We start from the raw sequence: 20,388 nt of genomic DNA, 5'->3' as shown, positions 1-20,388 counted from the left end.
TAGAACAGACATACCGCTTCTTAGACTGGCTTTCAATGAGAGTGACAGATCTATAACAAAACATTTCTATGTGAATTTGGTCCGGTCACCCAGAAAGTTGCATATTGCAAATAAATAACAATAGAAATGTGACAATTCTTTCAAAACTTCCTGTTGGTTTTGTTTTGTTACGTGTATTGTTGTGATGTACTTTGTTAGAGCCTTCCAGAGAGGGCCAAAGCCATAAACAAAGGATCTTTAAATGGATCGGAAAGAAAGAGAGAACTAGAGAATAGCAGCAGGGTATTGGGTCGTAGCTCAGACAGAGCCTTTGTCCAGCAGGTGAAGCCTTTGTAAATGTGGAACACATGTTGTTGAAGTCTGGGACTGACCTTCCCACCCGCCCTGTGTGTGTGTGTGAGTGTGTATGTATGTGTGTGTGTGCGTGCGCGCGTGTGCGTCTACAGACACGGCCCGGCCCTGTAAGAAGAGACCAGCACCCTTCATCTGAATCAGCCAACAAATACCAACAACGCTGTAATTATCAATGGCTTCACAATTTGGCCTCCCCAACCTAGCCAGTCAGTCAGTCCCCTATCCCCTCACTAGACCAGCCAGTCAGTCAGTCCCCTATCCCCTCACTAGACCAGCCAGTCAGTCAGTCCCCTATCCCCTCACTAGACCAGCCAGTCAGTCAGTCCCCTATCCCCTCCATACCCCAGCCAGTCAGTCAGTCCCCTATCCCCTCACTAGACCAGCCAGTCAGTCAGTCCCTATCCCTCCCCAACCCAGCCAGTCAGTCAGTCCCCTATCCCTCACTAGACCAGCCAGTCAGTCAGTCCCCTATCCCCTCCCCAACCCAGCCAGTCAGTCAGTCCCCTATCCCTCACTAGACCAGCCAGTCAGTCAGTCCCCTATCCCCTCACTAGACCAGCCAGTCAGTCAGTCCCCTATCCCTCACTAGACCAGCCAGTCAGTCAGTCCCCTATCCCTCACTAGACCAGCCAGTCAGTCAGTCCCCTATCCCCTCCCCAACCCAGCCAGTCAGTCAGTCCCCTATCCCCTCACTAGACCAGCCAGTCAGTCAGTCCCCTATCCCCTCACTAGACCAGCCAGTCAGTCAGTCCCCCCCTCATCCCTCCCCAACCCAGCCAGTCAGTCAGTCCCCACTATCCCCTCACTAGACCAGCCAGTCAGTCAGTCCCCTATCCCCTCCTTAGACCAGCCAGTCAGTCAGTCCCCTATCCCCTCCCCACCCAGCCAGTCAGTCAGTCCCCTATCCCCTCACTAGACCAGCTAGTCAGTCAGTCCCCTATCCCCTCACTAGACCAGCCAGTCAGTCAGTCCCCTATCCCCTCACTAGACCAGCCAGTCAGTCAGTCCCCTATCCCCTCACTAGACCAGCCAGTCAGTCAGTCCCCTATCCCCTCACTAGACCAGCCAGTCAGTCAGTCCCCTATCCCCTCCATACCCCAGCCAGTCAGTCAGTCCCCTATCCCCTCACTAGACCAGCCAGTCAGTCAGTCCCCTATCCCCTCCCCAACCCAGCCAGTCAGTCAGTCCCCTATCCCCTCACTAGACCAGCCAGTCAGTCCCCTAGTCCCCAGTCAGTATCCCCTCCCCACTAGACCAGCCAGTCAGTCAGTCCCCTATCCCCTCACTAGACCAGCCAGTCAGTCAGTCCCTATCCCCTCACTAGACCAGCCAGTCAGTCAGTCCCCTATCCCCTCACTAGACCAGCCAGTCAGTCAGTCCCCCCTATCCCCTCACTAGACCAGCCAGTCAGTCAGTCCCCTATCCCCTCCCCAACCCAGCCAGTCAGTCAGTCCCCTATCCCCTCACTAGACCAGCCAGTCAGTCAGTCCCCTATCCCCTCACTAGACCAGCCAGTCAGTCAGTCCCCTATCCCCTCCCCAACCCAGCCAGTCAGTCAGTCCCCTATCCCCTCACTAGACCAGCCAGTCAGTCGGTCCCCTATCCCCTCCTTAGACCAGCCAGTCAGTCAGTCCCCTATCCCCTCCCCAACCCAGCCAGTCAGTCAGTCCCCTATCCCTCACTAGACCAGCTAGTCAGTCAGTCCCCTATCCCTCACTAGACCAGCCAGTCAGTCAGTCCCCTATCCCCTCACTAGACCAGCCAGTCAGTCAGTCCCCTATCCCCTCACTAGACCAGCCAGTCAGTCAGTCCCCTATCCCCTCACTAGACCAGCCAGTCAGTCAGTCCCCTATCCCCTCCATACCCCAGCCAGTCAGTCAGTCCCCTATCCCTCACTAGACCAGCCAGTCAGTCAGTCCCCTATCCCTCCCCAACCCAGCCAGTCAGTCAGTCCCCTATCCCCTCACTAGACCAGCCAGTCAGTCAGTCCCCTATCCCCTCACTAGACCAGCAAGTCAGTCAGTCCCCTATCCCCTCCCCAACCCAGCCAGTCAGTCAGTCCCCTATCCCCTCACTAGACCAGCCAGTCAGTCAGTCCCCTATCCCCTCCTTAGACCAGCTAGTCAGTCAGTCCCCTATCCCCTCCCCAACCCAGCCAGTCAGTCAGTCCCCTATCCCTCACTAGACCAGCTAGCCAGTCAGTCAGTCCCCTATCCCCTCACTAGACCAGCCAGTCAGTCAGTCCCCTATCCCCTCACTAGACCAGCCAGTCAGTCAGTCCCCTATCCCCTCACTATACCAGCCAGTCAGTCAGTCCCCTATCCCCTCACTAGACCAGACAGTCAGTCAGTCCCCTATCCCCTCCCCAACCCAGCCAGTCAGTCAGTCCCCTATCCCCTCACTAGACCAGCCAGTCAGTCAGTCCCCTATCCCCTCACTAGACCAGCCAGTCAGTCAGTCCCCTATCCCCTCCCCAACCCAGCCAGTCAGTCAGTCCCCTATCCCCTCACTAGACCAGCCAGTCAGGCGGTCCCCTATCCCCTCCTTAGACCAGCCAGTCAGTCAGTCCCCTATCCCCTCCCCAACCCAGCCAGTCAGTCAGTCCCCTATCCCCTCACTAGACCAGCCAGTCAGTCCAGCCAGTCCCCTATCCCCTCACTAGACCAGCCAGTCAGTCAGTCCCCTATCCCTCACTGGACCAGCCAGTCAGTCAGTCCCCTATCCCCTCACTAGACCAGCCAGTCAGTCAGTCCCCTATCCCCTCCCCAACCCAGCCAGTCAGTCAGTCCCCTATCCCTCACTAGACCAGCCAGTCAGTCAGTCCCCTATCCCCTCACTAGACCAGCCAGTCAGTCAGTCCCCTATCCCCTCCCCAACCCAGCCAGTCAGTCAGTCCCCTATCCCCTCACTAGACCAGCCAGTCAGTCAGTCCCCTATCCCCTCACTAGACCAGCCAGTCAGTCAGTCCCCTATCCCTCCCCAACCCAGCCAGTCAGTCAGTCCCTTATCCCCTCACTAGACCAGCCAGTCAGTCAGTCCCCTATCCCCTCCTTAGACCAGCCAGTCAGTCAGTCCCCTATCCCTCCCCAACCCAGCCAGTCAGTCAGTCCCCTATCCCCTCACTAGACCAGCTAGTCAGTCAGTCCCCTATCCCCTCACTAGACCAGCCAGTCAGTCAGTCCCTATCCCTCACTAGACCAGCCAGTCAGTCAGTCCCCTATCCCCTCACTAGACCAGCCAGTCAGTTAGTCCCCTATCCCCTCACTAGGCCAGCCAGTCAGTCAGTCCCCTATCCCCTCACTAGACCAGCTAGTCAGTCAGTCCCCTATCCCCTCACTAGACCAGCCAGTCAGTCAGTCCCCTATCCCCTCACTAGACCAGCCAGTCAGTCAGTCCCCTATCCCCTCCCCAACCCAGCCAGTCAGTCAGTCAGTCCCCTATCCCCTCACTAGACCAGCCAGTCAGTCAGTCCCCTATCCCCTCCCCAGACCAGCCAGTCAGTCAGTCCCCTATCCCCTCCTAGACCAGCCAGTCAGTCAGTCCCCTCACTCCAGCCAGTCAGTCAGTCCCCTATCCCCTCCCCAACCCAGCCAGTCAGTCAGTCCCCTATCCCTCACTAGACCAGCCAGTCAGTCAGTCCCCTATCCCCTCACTAGACCAGCCAGTCAGTCAGTCCCCTATCCCCTCCCCAACCCAGCCAGTCAGTCAGTCCCCTATCCCCTCACTAGACCAGCCAGTCAGTCAGTCCCCTATCCCCTCCTTAGACCAGCCAGTCAGTCAGTCCCCTATCCCCTCCCCAACCCAGCCAGTCAGTCAGTCCCTATCCCTCACTAGACCAGCTAGTCAGTCAGTCCCCTATCCCCTCACTAGACCAGCCAGTCAGTCAGTCCCCTATCCCCTCACTAGACCAGCCAGTCAGTCAGTCCCTATCCCCTCACTAGACCAGCCAGTCAGTCAGTCCCTATCCCCTCACTAGACCAGCCAGTCAGTCAGTCCCCTATCCCCTCCATACCCCAGCCAGTCAGTCAGTCCCCTATCCCTCACTAGACCAGCCAGTCAGTCAGTCCCCTATCCCTCCCCAACCCAGCCAGTCAGTCAGTCCCCTATCCCCTCACTAGACCAGCCAGTCAGTCAGTCCCCTATCCCCTCACTAGACCAGCAAGTCAGTCAGTCCCCTATCCCCTCCCCAGCCCAGCCAGTCAGTCAGTCCCCTATCCCCTCACTAGACCAGCCAGTCAGTCAGTCCCCTATCCCCTCCTTAGACCAGCCAGTCAGTCAGTCCCCTATCCCCTCCCCAACCCAGCCAGTCAGTCAGTCCCCTATCCCCTCACTAGACCAGCCAGTCAGTCAGTCCCCTATCCCCTCACTAGACCAGCCAGTCAGTCAGTCCCCTATCCCCTCACTAGACCAGCCAGTCAGTCAGTCCCCTATCCCCTCACTATACCAGCCAGTCAGTCAGTCCCCTATCCCCTCACTAGACCAGACAGTCAGTCAGTCCCCTATCCCCTCCCCAACCCAGCCAGTCAGTCAGTCCCCTATCCCCTCACTAGACCAGCCAGTCAGTCAGTCCCCTATCCCCTCACTAGACCAGCCAGTCAGTCAGTCCCCTATCCCCTCCCCAACCCAGCCAGTCAGTCAGTCCCCTATCCCCTCACTAGACCAGCCAGTCAGGCGGTCCCCTATCCCCTCCTTAGACCAGCCAGTCAGTCAGTCCCCTATCCCCTCCCCAACCCAGCCAGTCAGTCAGTCCCCTATCCCCTCACTAGACCAGCCAGTCAGTCAGTCCCCTATCCCCTCACTAGACCAGCCAGTCAGTCAGTCCCCTATCCCCTCACTGGACCAGCCAGTCAGTCAGTCCCCTATCCCCTCACTAGACCAGCCAGTCAGTCAGTCCCCTATCCCTCCCCAACCCAGCCAGTCAGTCAGTCCCTATCCCCTCACTAGACCAGCCAGTCAGTCAGTCCCCTATCCCCTCACTAGACCAGCCAGTCAGTCAGTCCCCTATCCCCTCCCCAACCCAGCCAGTCAGTCAGTCCCCTATCCCCTCACTAGACCAGCCAGTCAGTCAGTCCCCTATCCCCTCACTAGACCAGCCAGTCAGTCAGTCCCCTATCCCCTCCCCAACCCAGCCAGTCAGTCAGTCCCTTATCCCCTCACTAGACCAGCCAGTCAGTCAGTCCCCTATCCCCTCCTTAGACCAGCCAGTCAGTCAGTCCCCTATCCCCTCCCCAACCCAGCCAGTCAGTCAGTCCCCTATCCCCTCACTAGACCAGCTAGTCAGTCAGTCCCCTATCCCCTCACTAGACCAGCCAGTCAGTCAGTCCCCTATCCCCTCACTAGACCAGCCAGTCAGTCAGTCCCCTATCCCCTCACTAGACCAGCCAGTCAGTTAGTCCCCTATCCCCTCACTAGGCCAGCCAGTCAGTCAGTCCCCTATCCCTCACTAGACCAGCTAGTCAGTCAGTCCCCTATCCCCTCACTAGACCAGCCAGTCAGTCAGTCCCCTATCCCCTCACTAGACCAGCCAGTCAGTCAGTCCCCTATCCCCTCCCCAACCCAGCCAGTCAGTCAGTCAGTCCCCTATCCCCTCACTAGACCAGCCAGTCAGTCAGTCCCCTATCCCCTCCCCAACCCAGCCAGTCAGTCAGTCCCCTATCCCCTCCTTAGACCAGCCAGTCAGTCAGTCCCCTATCCCCTCCCCAACCCAAATTCAATTTACTTCATTTAGCAGACGCTGTTCAAGAGCACATCGGCAGATTTTTCAATTAGTCGGCTTGGGGATTTAAACCAGTGACCTTTCGGGTACTGGCCCAAACGCTCTTAACCGCTAGGCTACCTGCCAATGACACTGATGTGTCTTGACATAAAGATCCGTCATTTACATAAGGACACTGATTGGTTCAAGGCAGGCGCTATAGTAATCAACTGAAATGTGTTAATCCATATCTCAATTGGTCCAATTGGTCTGCGTAATTCCTGGGGGACGACATGTTTACTGTTGCCTCGTTTCCCGCTGTAAGAGGTATGATATGGCTGGTTGAATTTACACTATTTAGAGTTGTGATTATCTGTCTGAGTTTTAGAGTAAATGAACCAGTATGTTGTAGTTCAGATACACAGGACGGGAGGAGAAGGCAGGAAGGGAGAAGAAGACAGGAAGGGAGGAGCAGGCAGGAAGGGAGGAGAAGACAGGAAGGGAGAAGAAGACAGGAAGGGAGGAGCGGGGAGCTGTATTGTGATCCTGTCTCTACTCTATAAAAGCTCAGACACACCTGTAGGATTGTCAAATGTTTGCCTGCCAACAGTACTTTGCACCTTTGAACAGTATCGGCATTCAACCAACTTGTGTTCACACAGCAAAGACCTTGAAGTAGTCAGCCTTGTTTAAATACTCCAAACAAGATGGTGAAAGTAGCATTGATTGGCAGTGTTGACCATGTGTGTTGCTTAGTCATGCTATTTTAAAGAAGGCCTTAGTTGATACTAGCCAGGTGGCTACAGCTAGATAACTACCTAGCAAGATGATGAAGAAACAATTTAATTCACTTTCTATAATCCCATACTGCCAGTGCCAGACCATAGACAAATGTTTAGCTAGCTAGCTAACATTACCATATTCACCAGCTAGCACAGCATCCTAGCTAGCTAAGTATGGTGCTCAGCAGCTAACACAGGAAGCTGTTTCATGGAAGCTAATCCATTGTGATTTAATTATGTCAATACTAGCTACAGTGGTTAGCTAGCTTGGAGGAAGTATTTAGTGTTGTGTGCATTGCATCTCTGTACTTAGCTAGCTACCATCCCATAGCCTACATTGAATATGAATTGTGACTGGCTCATGACATTTAGCCAAAGACAGTACAGTTGGTTAGATAGGTAGAAACTGATCACACTTGTAGGCAATGTCATGGCGACGTTCGCTAGCTAAGCTAATGCCCGGAAACACGCCATCAGAGGTAAGTTCAGTTCGCTTTAATGTTTGCTATCCCCAAAACGTTCTTGTGTGTTCTTGAACAGGGGGTCTGTTTGCTACCGTTTGGTGAGGCGTGGTGTGACTTGATGCAATGAGTGTCGTATTTAAAGGGATTGGCCATGCTGACAGCGTTCCCCAACCCACAACCCAACTCCTCCCAGTTTTTCAACTTCATTCCAGAATAAAATACTGAACGCATCCCTGATCTAACGGTTGTCTCTCGCTGTTCAATCAAAGGCACTCCTTTGATAAGAAGTTGTTTTTGACGAAAACATGTCAGTTTGTCATCTTCAAGAGGTTGGATTACTAAAATGTTCAACTAGATAATGACTCCAATCTATAGTCGATTGTATTTAACAACTAAGGAAGACCTTTCCCTTCTCTCATTGACTCCCCAAACCTCGGCCTGGTCCGCCTGGTCCACCTGGTCCGCCTGGTTCGCCTGGTCCGCCTGGTCCGCTTGGTCCACCTGGCCCGCTTGGTCCACCTGGCCGCCTGGTCCGCTTGGTCCGCCTGGTCCGCTTGGTCCGCCTGGCCCGCTTGGTCCGCCTGGCCCGCCTGGTCTGCTTGGTCCGCCTGGTCCGCCTGGTCCGCTTGGTCCGCATTGACGCGTTCCTAGAAGTCTGGTGATGTTGCGCCTCTGGGCTTAGAAACTCTGTGATTTAACCTTGGATTAGTGGAGAAAATGCCCTCTTTTTCCTTTTTGTTGTCACTCCCGTTGGTTCCCCACGTCGGGGTTCATGCTCTCTGATTGGCTCAAAGTCAAGTTGTTTCCCTATATAGTGCACTACTTTTGACCAGAAGTAGTGCATTAAATACATAACAGGGTGCCATTTGGGACATATTCTCTGTTTCGTAACGTTATAATAAACTTGTAAATTCCAGTGTGTGGAAGAAAATACAGTAGTTCAGTTTGTGGGGTTCCCTCCCTAACGGGAAGCTCTATACAGTAGTTCAGTTTGTGGGGTTCCCTCCCTAAAGGGAAGCTCTGTACAGTAGTTCAGTTTGTGGGGTTCCCTCCCTAAAGGGAAGCTCTATACAGTAGTTCAGTTTGTGGGGTTCCCTCCCTAAAGGGAAGCTCTGTACAGTAGTTCAGTTTGTGGGGTTCCCTCCCTAAAGGGAAGCTCTGTACAGTAGTTCAGTTTGTGGGGTTCCCTCCCTAAAGGGAAGCTCTATACAGTAGTTCAGTTTGTGGGGTTCCCTCCCTAAAGGGAAGCTCTATACAGTAGTTCAGTTTGTGGGGTTCCCTCCCTAAAGGGAAGCTCTATACAGTAGTTCAGTTTGTGGGGTTCCCTCCCTAAAGGGAAGCTCTATACAGTAGTTCAGTTTGTGGGGTTCCCTCCCTAAAGGGAAGCTCTGTACAGTAGTTCAGTTTGTGGGGTTCCCTTCCTAAAGGGAAGCTCTATACAGTAGTTCAGTTTGTGGGGTTCCCTCCCTAAAGGGAAGCTCTATACAGTCGTTCAGTTTGTGGGGTTCCCTCCCTAAAGGGAAGCTCCATATAGAGTATAATGTGACGTCCAGTGATATGGACCGTCATTTACAGAGATGGCGTCTGGACAATATACTTTTCAGCTTCAAATCAGCTTCACAGTTTTCTCTTTCTCCTGAAATAAGTTGTGGGCCCTGTAGAAGAATCATCAGATATTTTATGCTCTTAATAACTCTACTCTTCTTGCAGTTTTTGATTCCATTTTCCATGAACGTTTTTAAAAAGTTCATGAAAGTTTCATGACAGTTATTTGTTCATTTCGTTCAGTGATGGACTCTTCTCTTCTCTCTGTGCAGCCATCTGGACCAGTCGACCACCTGGCTGGACCCTCGTAAGGCCCTCCTACAGATGAACCAGGCCCCTCCCACCAGCCCTGTACCAGTCCAGCAGCAGAACATCATGAGCCCAGCTAGTGGTCAGGACACACACACACACACACACACGCACGCAGTTGTGTTTATGTTGCACTGACAACATAGTGGGTTCTTTTGGAGCATTCAAGGGCTTAAATCAAATCAAATCAAATGTATTTATATAGCCCTTCGTACATCGGCTGATATCTCAAAGTGCTGTACAGAAACCCAGCCTAAAACCTCAAACAGGTTTCTTCCTAGGTTTTGGCCTTTCTAGGGAGTTTTTCCTAGCCACCGTGCTTCTACACCTGCATTGCTTGCTGTTTCAAATCAAATCAAATCAAATTTATTTATATAGCCCTTCGTACATTAGCTGATATCTCAAAGTGCTGTACAGAAACCCAGCCTAAAACCCAAACAGCAAGCAATGCAGGTGTAGAAGCACGGTGGCTAGGAAAAACTCCCTAGAAAGGCCAAAACCTAGGAAGAAACCTAGAGAGGAACCAGGCTATGTGGGGTGGCCAGTCCTCTTCTGGCTGTGCCGGGTAGAGATTATAACAGAACATGGCCAAGATGTTCAAATGTTCATAAATGACCAGCATGGTCAAATAATAATAATCACAGGCAGAACAGTTGAAACTGGAGCAGCAGCACGGCCAGGTGGACTGGGGATAGCAAGGAGTCATCATGCCAGGTAGTCCTGAGGCATGGTCCTAGGGCTCAGGTCCTCCGAGAGAGAGAGAGAGAGAGAGAGAGAGAAAGAAAGACAATTAGAGAGAGCATACTTAAATTCACACCGGATAGGACAGGAGAAGTACTCCAGATATAACAAACTGACCCTAGCCCCCCCGACACATAAACTACTGCAGCATAAATACTGGAGGCTGAGACAGGAGGGGTCAGGAGACACTGTGGCCCCATCCGAGAACACCCCCGGACAGGGCCAAACAGGAAGGATATAACCCCACCCACTTTGCCAAAGCACAGCCCCCACACCACTAGAGGGATATCTTCAACCACCAACTTACCATCCTGAGACAAGGCCGAGTATAGCCCACAAAGATCTCCGCCACGGCACAACCCAAAGGGGGGGTGCCAACCCAGACAGGAAGATCACATCAGTGACTCAACCCACTCAAGTGACGCACCCCTCCTAGGGACAGTATGAAAGAGCCCTAGTAAGCCAGTGACTCAGCCCCTGTAATAGGGTTAGAGGCAGAGAATCACAGTGGAGAGAGGGGAACCGGCCAGGCAGAGACAGCAAGGGCGGTTCGTTGCTCCAGAGCCTTTCCGTTCACCTTCACACTCCTGGGCCAGACTACACTCAATCATATGATCCACTGAAGAGATGAGTCTTCAATAAAGACTTAAAGGTTGAGACTGAGTCTGTGTCTCTCACAAGGGTAGGTAGACCATTCCATAAAAATGGAGCTCTAGAGGAGAAAGCCTTGCCTCCAGCTGTTTGCTTAGAAATTCTAGGGACAGTAAGGAGGCCTGCGTGTTGTGACCGTAGTGTACATGTAGGTATGTACGGCAGGACCAAATCGGAAAGATAGGTAGGAGCAAGCCCATGTAATGCTTTGTATGTTAGCAGTAAAACCTTGAAATCAGCCCTTGCCTTAACAGGAAGCCAGTGTAGGGAGGCTAGCACTGGAGTAATATGATCAATTTATTTGGTTCTAGTCAGGATTCTAGCAGCCGTATTTAGCACTAACTGAAGTTTATTTAGTGCTTTATCCGGGTAGCCGGAAGGTAGAGCATTGCAGTAGTCTAACCTAGAAGTAACAAAAGCATGGATGAATTTTTCTAATTTTTGGACAGAAAGTTTCTGATTTTTGCAATGTTTGGGGCTTCACCATGTTTCATTGAAATGTACAGATGTGTGTCATCCGCATAGCAGTGAAAGTTAACATTATGTTTTCGAATGACATCCCCAAGAGGTAAAATATATAGTGAAAACAATAGTGGTCCTAAAACGGAACTTTGAGGAACACCGGAATTTACAGTTGATTTGTCAGAGGACAAACCGTTCACAGAGACAAACTGATATCTTTCCAACAGATAAGATCTAAACCAGGCCAGAACTTGTCCGTATAGACCAATTTTCCAATCTCTCCAAAATGTGTTGATCAGTGGTATCAAAAGCAGCACTAAGGGCTAGGAGCACGAGGACAGATGCAGAGCCTCGGTCTGACGCTATTAAAAGGCCATTTACCACCTTCACAAGTGCAGTCTCAGTGCTATGATGGGGTCTAAAACCAGACTGAAGCATTTCGTATACATTGTTTGTCTTCAGAAAGGCAGTGAGTTGCTGCGCAACAGTTTTTTCTAAAATTTTTGAGAGGAATGGAAGATTTGATAAAGGCTGATAGTTTTTTATATTTTCTGGGTCAAGGTTTGGCTTTTTCAAGAGAGGCTTTATTACTGCCACTTTTAGTGAGTTTGGTACACATCCGGTGGATAGAGAGACGTTTATTATGTTCAACATAGGAGGGCCAAGCACAGGAAGCAGATATTTCAGTAGTTTAGTTGGAATAGGTTCCTGTATGCAGCTTGAAGGTTTAGAGGCCATGATTATTTTCATCAATGTGTCAAGTGATATAGTACTAAGTCACTTGAGTGTCTCCCTAGGTCCTGGCAGAGTTGTGCAGACTCAGGACAACTGAGCTTTGAAGGAATACGCAGATTTAAAGAGGAGTCCGTAATTTGCTTTCTAATGATCATGATCTTTTCCTCAAAGAAGTTCATGAATTTATTACTGCTGAAGTGAAAGCCATCCTCTCTTGGGAATGCTGCTTTCTAGTTAGCTTTGCGACAGTATCAAAAATACATTTCGGATTGGTCTTATTATCTTCAATTAAGTTGTAAAAATAGGATGATCGATGGAGCAGCAGTGAGGGCTCTTCGATACGGCACGGTACTGTCTTTCCAAGCTAGTCAGAAGACTTCCAGTTTGGTGTAGCAGCAGTGAGGGCTCTTCGGTACTGCACGGTACTGTCTTTCCAAGCTAGTCGGAAGACTTCCAGTTTGGTGTAGCAGCAGTAAGGGCTCTTTGATACTGCACGGTACTGTCTTTCCAAGCTAGTCGGAAGACTTCCAGTTTGGTGTAGCAGCAGTGAGGGCTCTTTGATACTGCACGGTACTGTCTTTCCAAGCTAGTCGGAAGACTTCCAGTTTGGTGTAGCAGCAGTAAGGGCTCTTTGATACTGCACAGTACTGTCTTTCCAAGCTAGTCGGAAGACTTCCAGTTTGGTGGAGCAGCAGTGAGGGCTCTTCGGTACTGCACGGTACTGTCTTTCCAAGCTAGTCAGAAGACTTCCAGTTTGGTGTAGCAGCAGTAAGGGCTCTTCGGTACTGCACGGTACTGTCTTTCCAAGCTAGTCAGAAGACTTCCAGTTTGGTGTAGCAGCAGTAAGGGCTCTTCGATACTGCACGGTACTGTCTTTCCAAGCTAGTCTGAAGACTTCCAGTTTGGTGTAGCAGCAGTAAGGGCTCTTCGATACTGCACGGTACTGTCTTTCCAAGCTAGTCAGAAGACTTCCAGTTTGGTGTAGCAGCAGTGAGGGCTCTTCGATACTGCACGGTACTGTCTTTCCAAGCTAGTCAGAAGACTTCCAGTTTGGTGTAGCAGCAGTGAGGGCTCTTCAATACTGCACGGAACTGTCTTTCCAAGCTAGTCGGAAGACTTCCAGTTTGGTGTAGCAGCAGTAAGGGCTCTTCGATACTGCACGGTACTGTCTTTCCAAGCTAGTCAGAAGACTTCCAGTTTGGTGGAGCAGCAGTGAGGGCTCTTCGATACTGCACGGTACTGTCTTTCCAAGCTAGTCAGAAGACTTCCAGTTTGGTGTGGTGCCATTTCCGTTCCAGTTTTCTGGAAGCTTGCTTCAGGGCTCTGGTATTTTCTGTATACCAGGGAGCTAGTTTCTTATGAGAAATGTTTTAGGGGTGCAACTGCATCTAGGGTATTGCACAAGGTTTAATTGAGTTCCTCAGTTAGGGGTTTAACTGATTTTTGTCCTCTTATGTCCTTGGGTAGGCAGAGGGAGTCTGGAAGGACATCAAGGAATCTTTGTGTTGTCTGTGAATTTATAGCACAACTTTTGATGCTCCTTGGTTGGGGTCTGAGCAGATTATTTGTTGCGATTGCGAACGTAATAAAATGGTGGTCCGATAGGAAAAACATTATGATTCACAACATTTATTCCATGGGACAAAACTAGGTCCAGAGTATGACTGTGACAGTGAGTAGGTCCAGAGTATGACTGTGACAGTGAGTGGGTCCAGAGTATGACTGTGACAGTGAGTAGGTCCAGAGAAATGTTGGACAAAACCCACTGAGTCGAGGATGGCTCCGAAAGCCTTTTGGAGTGGGTCTGTGGACTTTTCAATGTGAATATTAAAGTCACCAAAGATTAGAATATTATCTGCTATGACTACAAGGTCCGATAGGAATTCAGGGAACTCAATGATATATATGTATATGGCCCAGGAGGCCTGTAAACAGTAGCTATACAGAGTGATTGAGTTGCTGCATAGATTTCATGACTAGAAGCTCAAAAGACGAACATTTTGTTTTCTTTTTTGTAAATTGAAATTTGCTATCGTAAATGTTAGCAACAACTCCGCCTTTGCGGGATGCGCAGGGTTATGGTCACTAGTGTAACCAGGAGGTGAGGCCTCATTTAACACAGTAAATTCATCAGGCTTAAGCCATGTTTCAGTCAGGCCAATCACATCAAGATTATGGTCAGTGATTAGTTCATTTACTATAACTGCCTTGGAAGTGAGGGATCTAACATTAAGTAGCCTTATTTTGAGATGTGAGGTATCACGATCTCTTTCAATAATGGCAGGAATGGAGGAGGTCTTTATTCTAGTGAGATTGCTAAGGCGAACACCGCCATGTTTAGTTTTGCCCAACCTAGGTCGAGGCACAGACACGGTCTCAATGGGGATAGCTGTGCTGACTACACTGACTGTGCTAGTGGCAGACTCCACTAAGCTGGCAGGATGGCTAACATCCTGCTGCCTGGCCTGCACCCTATTTCATTGTGGAACTAGAGGAGTTAGAGCCCTGTCTATGTTGGTAGATAAGATGAGAGCACCCCTCCAGCTAGGATGGAGTCCGTCACTCCTCAACAGGCCAGGCTTGGTCCTGTTTGTGGGTGAGTCCCACAAATAGGGCCAATTATCTACAAATTCTATATTTTGGGAGGGGCAGAAAACAGTTTTCAACCAGCGATTGAGATGTGAGACTCTGCTGTAGAGCTCCTCACTCCCCCTAACTGGGAGGGGGCCAGAGACAATTACTCGATGCCAACACATCTTTCTAGTTGATTTACATGCTGAAGCTATGTGGTGACCTCTGACTGTTTCATCTTAACATGACTCTAGTCAGTGAGCTGTCTCAGTTGGTGTCCTAGTGGAATTTGCCCTAGGTGGGTTGAGAGAGGTAGAATGAGACTATTTCTAGGTGGGTTAAGAGAGAGGTAGAACTAGACTATTCCTATTTGGGGTTAGAGAGAGGTAGAATGAGACTATTCCTAGGTGTGGTTAGAGAGATGTAGAACTAGACTATTCATAGGTGGGGTTAGAGAGAGGTAGAACTAGACTATTCATAGGTGGGGTTAGAGAGAGGTAGAACTAGACTATTCATAGGTGGGTTAAGAGAGAGGTAGAACTAGACGACAGAGACAGAAGTCATGTTAGTGACCCAACTGAGACGGCTCACTGACTAGAGTCATGTTAGTGAATCAACTGAAACAGCTCACTGACTAGAGTCATGTTAGTGAACCAACTGAGACGGCTCTCTGACTAGAGTCATGTTAGTGAATCAACTGAAACAGCTCACTGACTAGAGTCATGTTAGTGAACCAACTGAGACGGCTCTCTGACTAGAGTCATGTTAGTGAATCAACTGAGACGGCTCACTGACTAGAGTCATGTTAGTGACCCAACTGAGACGGCTCTCTGACTAGAGTCATGTTAGTGACCCAACTGAGACGGCTCTCTGACTAGAGTCATGTTAGTGAATCAACTGAGACGGCTCACTGACTAGAGTCATGTTAGTGAACCAACTGAGACAGTTCACTGACTAGAGTCATGTTAGTGAACCAACTGAGACGGCTCACTGACTAGAGTCATGTTAGTGAACCAACTGAGACAGTTCACTGACTAGAGTCATGTTAGTGAACCAACTGAGACGGCTCACTGACTAGAGTCATGTTAGTGAATCAACTGAGACGGCTCACTGACTAGAGTCATGTTAGTGAACCAACTGAGACGGCTCTCTGACTAGAGTCATGTTAGTGAATCAACTGAGACGGCTCACTGACTAGAGTCATGTTAGTGAATCAACTGAGACAGCTCACTGACTAGAGTCATGTTAGTGACCCAACTGAGACGGCTCTCTGACTAGAGTCATGTTAGTGAATCAACTGAGACGGCTCACTGACTAGAGTCATGTTAGTGAACCAACTGAGACGGCTCAAATCGAATAATCTGTATATTAATTTAAAATCTGTGACTTTATTCATTCAATAACGGTTGTTATTTGAGCTTCTAATCATCTCTATTTGGTCTGATAGTGACATATTGTTTGGACCCCTTATCGGCTGCTCATAGTTAGGTTTTGAACAGATGTTGAACACACCCATCCAGATTACTTTCTGTCTTTATTGGTGGGTTTCCTGAAACTAGCTGTTGCGGATCTATTCAGTATCACTCTGTGATTACATCCCTCCTTCTGTTTCCACACGCTGCACAGACACCTTAGCAGAATCACCACACACACCCTGTCTGCCCAGCCGCAGCCTAATCTCCCTGTGTATGTGCCTGTCTCTCTCAGGTCCTCTCCCTGACGGCTGGGAACAGGCCGGCACCTCTGAGGGAGAGATCTACTACATCAACCACAAGAACAAAACCACCTCCTGGCTCGACCCACGCCTCGAGCCGTGCTACAGTGAGATAACACACACCTCTCAGTTATGTCATGTTCTCCTCTTAGCCTGTCATATTCACCTCTCAGCCTGTCATATTCACCTCTCAGCCTGTCATATTCACCTCTCAGCCTGTCATATTCACCTCTCAGCCTGTCATATTCACCTCTCAGCCTGTCATATTCACCTCTCAGCCTGTCATATTCACCTCTCAGCCTGTCATATTCACCTCTCAGCCTGTCATATTCACCTCTCAGTTCTGTCATGTTCACCTCTCAGCCTGTCATATTCACCTCTCAGCCTGTCATATTCACCTCTCAGCCTGTCATATTCACCTCTCAGTTCTGTCATGTTCACCTCTCAGCCTGTCATATTCACCTCTCAGCCTGTCATATTCACCTCTCAGCCTGTCATATTCACCTCTCAGCCTGTCATATTCACCTCTCAGCCTGTCATATTCACCTCTCAGCCTGTCATATTCACCTCTCAGCCTGTCATATTCACCTCTCAGTTATGTCATATTCACCTCTCAGCCTGTCATATTCACCTCTCAGCCTGTCATATTCACCTCTCAGCCTGTCATATTCACCTCTCAGCCTGTCATATTCACCTCTCAGCCTGTCATATTCACCTCTCAGCCTGTCATATTCACCTCTCAGCCTGTCATATTCACCTCTCAGCCTGTCATATTCACCTCTCAGCCTGTCATATTCACCTCTCAGCCTGTCATATTCACCTCTCAGCCTGTCATATTCACCTCTCAGCCTGTCATATTCACCTCTCAGCCTGTCATATTCACCTCTCAGCCTGTCATATTCACCTCTCAGTTCTGTCATATTCACCTCTCAGCCTGTCATATTCACCTCTCAGCCTGTAATATTCACCTCTCAGCCTGTCATATTCACCTCTCAGCCTGTCATATTCACCTCTCAGCCTGTCATATTCACCTCTCAGCCTGTCATGTTCACCTCTCAGCCTGTCATATTCACCTCTCAGTTCTGTCATGTTCACCTCTCAGCCTGTCATATTCACCTCTCAGCCTGTCATATTCACCTCTCAGTTCTGTCATGTTCACCTCTCAGCCTGTCATATTCACCTCTCAGCCTGTCATATTCACCTCTCAGCCTGTCATGTTCACCTCTCAGCCTGTCATATTCACCTCTCAGCCTGTCATATTCACCTCTCAGCCTGTCATATTCACCTCTCAGCCTGTCATATTCACCTCTCAGCCTGTCATGTTCACCTCTCAGCCTGTCATATTCAAATCGAATCAAATCCAATCAAATTTTATTTGTCACATACACATGGTTAGCAGATATTAATGCGAGTGTAGCGAAATGCTTGTGCTTCTAGTTCCAACAATGCAGTAATAACCAACAAGTAATCAAACTAACAATTCCAAAACTACTGTCTTATACACAGTGTAAGGGGATAAAGAATATGTACATAAGGATATATGAATGAGTGATGGTACAGAGCAGCATAGGCAAGATACAGTAGATGGTATCGAGTACAGTATATACATATGAGATGAGTATGTAAACAAAGTGGCATAGTTAAAGTGGCTAGTGATACATGTATTACATAAGGATGCATTCGATGATATAGAGTACAGTATATACGTATGCACATGAGATGAATAATGTAGGGTAAGTAACATTATATAAGGTAGCATTGTTTAAAGTGGCTAGTGATATATTTACATCATTTCCCATCAATTCCCATTATTAAAGTGGCTGGAGTTGAGTCAGTGTCAGTGTCAGTGTGTTGGCAGCAGCCACTCAATGTTAGTGGTGGCTGTTTAACAGTCTGATGGCCTTGAGATAGAAGCTGTTTTTCAGTCTCTCGGTCCCAGCTTTGATGCACCTGTACTGACCTCGCCTTCTGGATGATAGCGGGGTGAACAGGCAGTGGCTCGAGTGGTTGATGTCCTTGATGATCTTTATGGCCTTCCTGTAACATCGGGTGGTGTAGGTGTCCTGGAGGGCAGGTAGTTTGCCCCCGGTGATGCGTTGTGCAGACCTCACTACCCTCTGGAGAGCCTTACGGTTGTGGGCGGAGCAGTTTCCGTACCAGGCGGTGATACAGCCCGCCAGGATGCTCTCGATTGTGCATCTGTAGAAGTTTGTGAGTACTTTTGGTGACAAGCCAAATTTCTTCAGCCTCCTGAGGTTGAAGAGGCGCTGCTGCGCCTTCTTCACGATGCTGTCTGTGTGAGTGGACCAATTCAGTTTGTCTGTGATGTGTATGCCGAGGAACTTAAAACTTGCTACCCTCTCCACTACTGTTCCATCGATGTGGATAGGGGGGTGTTCCCTCTGCTGTTTCCTGAAGTCCACAATCATCTCCTTAGTTTTGTTGACGTTGAGTGTGAGGTTATTTTCCTGACACCACACTCCGAGGGCCCTCACCTCCTCCCTGTAGGCCGTCTCGTCGTTGTTGGTAATCAAGCCTACCACTGTTGTGTCGTCCGCAAACTTGATGATTGAGTTGGAGGAGTGCGTGGCCACGCAGTCGTGGGTGAACAGGGAGTACAGGAGAGGGCTCAGAACGCACCCTTGTGGGGCCCCAGTGTTGAGGATCAGCGGGGTGGAGATGTTGTTGCCTACCCTCACCACCTGGGGGCGGCCCGTCAGGAAGTGCAGTACCCAGTTGCACAGGGCGGGGTCGAGACCCAGGGACTCGAGCTTGATGACGAGCTTGGAGGGTACTATGGTGTTGAATGCCGAGCTGTAGTCGATGAACAGCATTCTCACATAGGTATTCCTCTTGTCCAGATGGGTTAGGGCAGTGTGCAGTGTGGTTGAGATTGCATCGTCTGTGGACCTATTTGGGCGGTAAGCAAATTGGAGTGGGTCTAGGGTGTCAGGTAGGGTGGAGGTGATATGGTCCTTGACTAGTCTCTCAAAGCACTTCATGATGACGGAAGTGAGTGCTACGGGCGGTAGTCGTTTAGCTCAGTTACCTTAGCTTTCTTGGGAACAGGAACAATGGTGGCCCTCTTGAAGCATGTGGGAACAGCAGACTGGTATAGGGATTGATTGAATATGTCCGTAAACACACCGGCCAGCTGGTCTGCGCATGCTCTGAGGGCGCGGCTGGGGATGCCGTCTGGGCCTGCAGCCTTGCGAGGGTTAACACGTTTAAATGTCTTTACTCACCTCGGCTACAGTGAAGGAGAGTCCGCATGTTTTCGTTGCAGGCCGTGTCAGTGGCTCTGTATTGTCCTCAAAGCGGGCAAAAAAGTTATTTAGTCTGCCTGGGAGCAAGACATCCTGGTCCGTGACTGGGCTGGTTTTCTTCTTGTAGTCCGTGATTGACTGTAGACCCTGCCGCATGCCTCGTGTGTCTGAGCCGTTGAATTGAGATTCTACTTTGTGTCTGTACTGACGCTTAGCTTGTTTGATAGCCTTGCGGAGGGAATAGCTGCACTGTTTGTATTCGGTCATGTTACCAGTCACCTTGCCCTGATTAAAAGCAGTGGTTCGCGCTTTCAGTTTCACGCGAATGCTGCCATCAATCCACGGTTTCTGGTTAGGGAATGTTTTAATCGTTGCTATGGGAACGACATCTTCAACGCACGTTCTAATGAACTCGCACACCGAATCAGCGTATTCGTCAATATTGTTATCTGACGCAATACGAAACATATCCCAGTCCACGTGATGGAAGCAGTATTCACCTCTCAGCCTGTCATATTCACCTCTCAGCCTGTCATATTCACCTCTCAGCCTGTCATATTCACCTCTCAGCCTGTCATATTCACCTCTCAGCCTGTCATATTCACCTCTCAGCCTGTCATATTCACCTCTCAGCCTGTCATATTCACCTCTCAGCCTGTCATATTCACCTCTCAGCCTGTCATATTCACCTCTCAGTTCTGTCATGTTCACCTCTCAGCCTGTCATATTCACCTCTCAGCCTGTCATATTCACCTCTCAGCCTGTCATATTCACCTCTCAGCCTGTCATATTCACCTCTCAGCCTGTCATATTCACCTCTCAGCCTGTCATATTCACCTCTCAGCCTGTCATATTCACCTCTCAGCCTGTCATATTCACCTCTCAGTTCTGTCATGTTCACCTCTCAGCCTGTCATGTAACACTTTAGAGTCTCATGGGTCCTATTTCTGGGTTAAACTCTAGAATCGACTCTTTATTACCATGTTGTCACATGTCAATTTAGTCATTCCTTTGCAGTTGAATCAAATCAAATCAAACTTTATTTGTCACATGCGCCGAATACAACAGATGTAGTAGACCTCACAGTGAAATTCTGAAT

At 49.7% G+C, this 20,388-nt stretch overlaps 1 pseudogene; it reads left to right on the top strand.

The window, feature by feature from the left end:
- Positions 1-20,388, top strand: part of LOC121839309 — a 72,770-nt pseudogene that overhangs the window by 16,955 nt on the left and 35,427 nt on the right.

Source organism: Oncorhynchus tshawytscha, linkage group LG14 (assembly GCF_018296145.1).
Source record: "Oncorhynchus tshawytscha isolate Ot180627B linkage group LG14, Otsh_v2.0, whole genome shotgun sequence".
Lineage (NCBI taxonomy): Eukaryota > Metazoa > Chordata > Actinopteri > Salmoniformes > Salmonidae > Oncorhynchus > Oncorhynchus tshawytscha.
The sequence above is the reverse complement of the archived record's forward strand: the minus strand, read 5'-3'. Positions and strand labels throughout refer to the sequence as shown.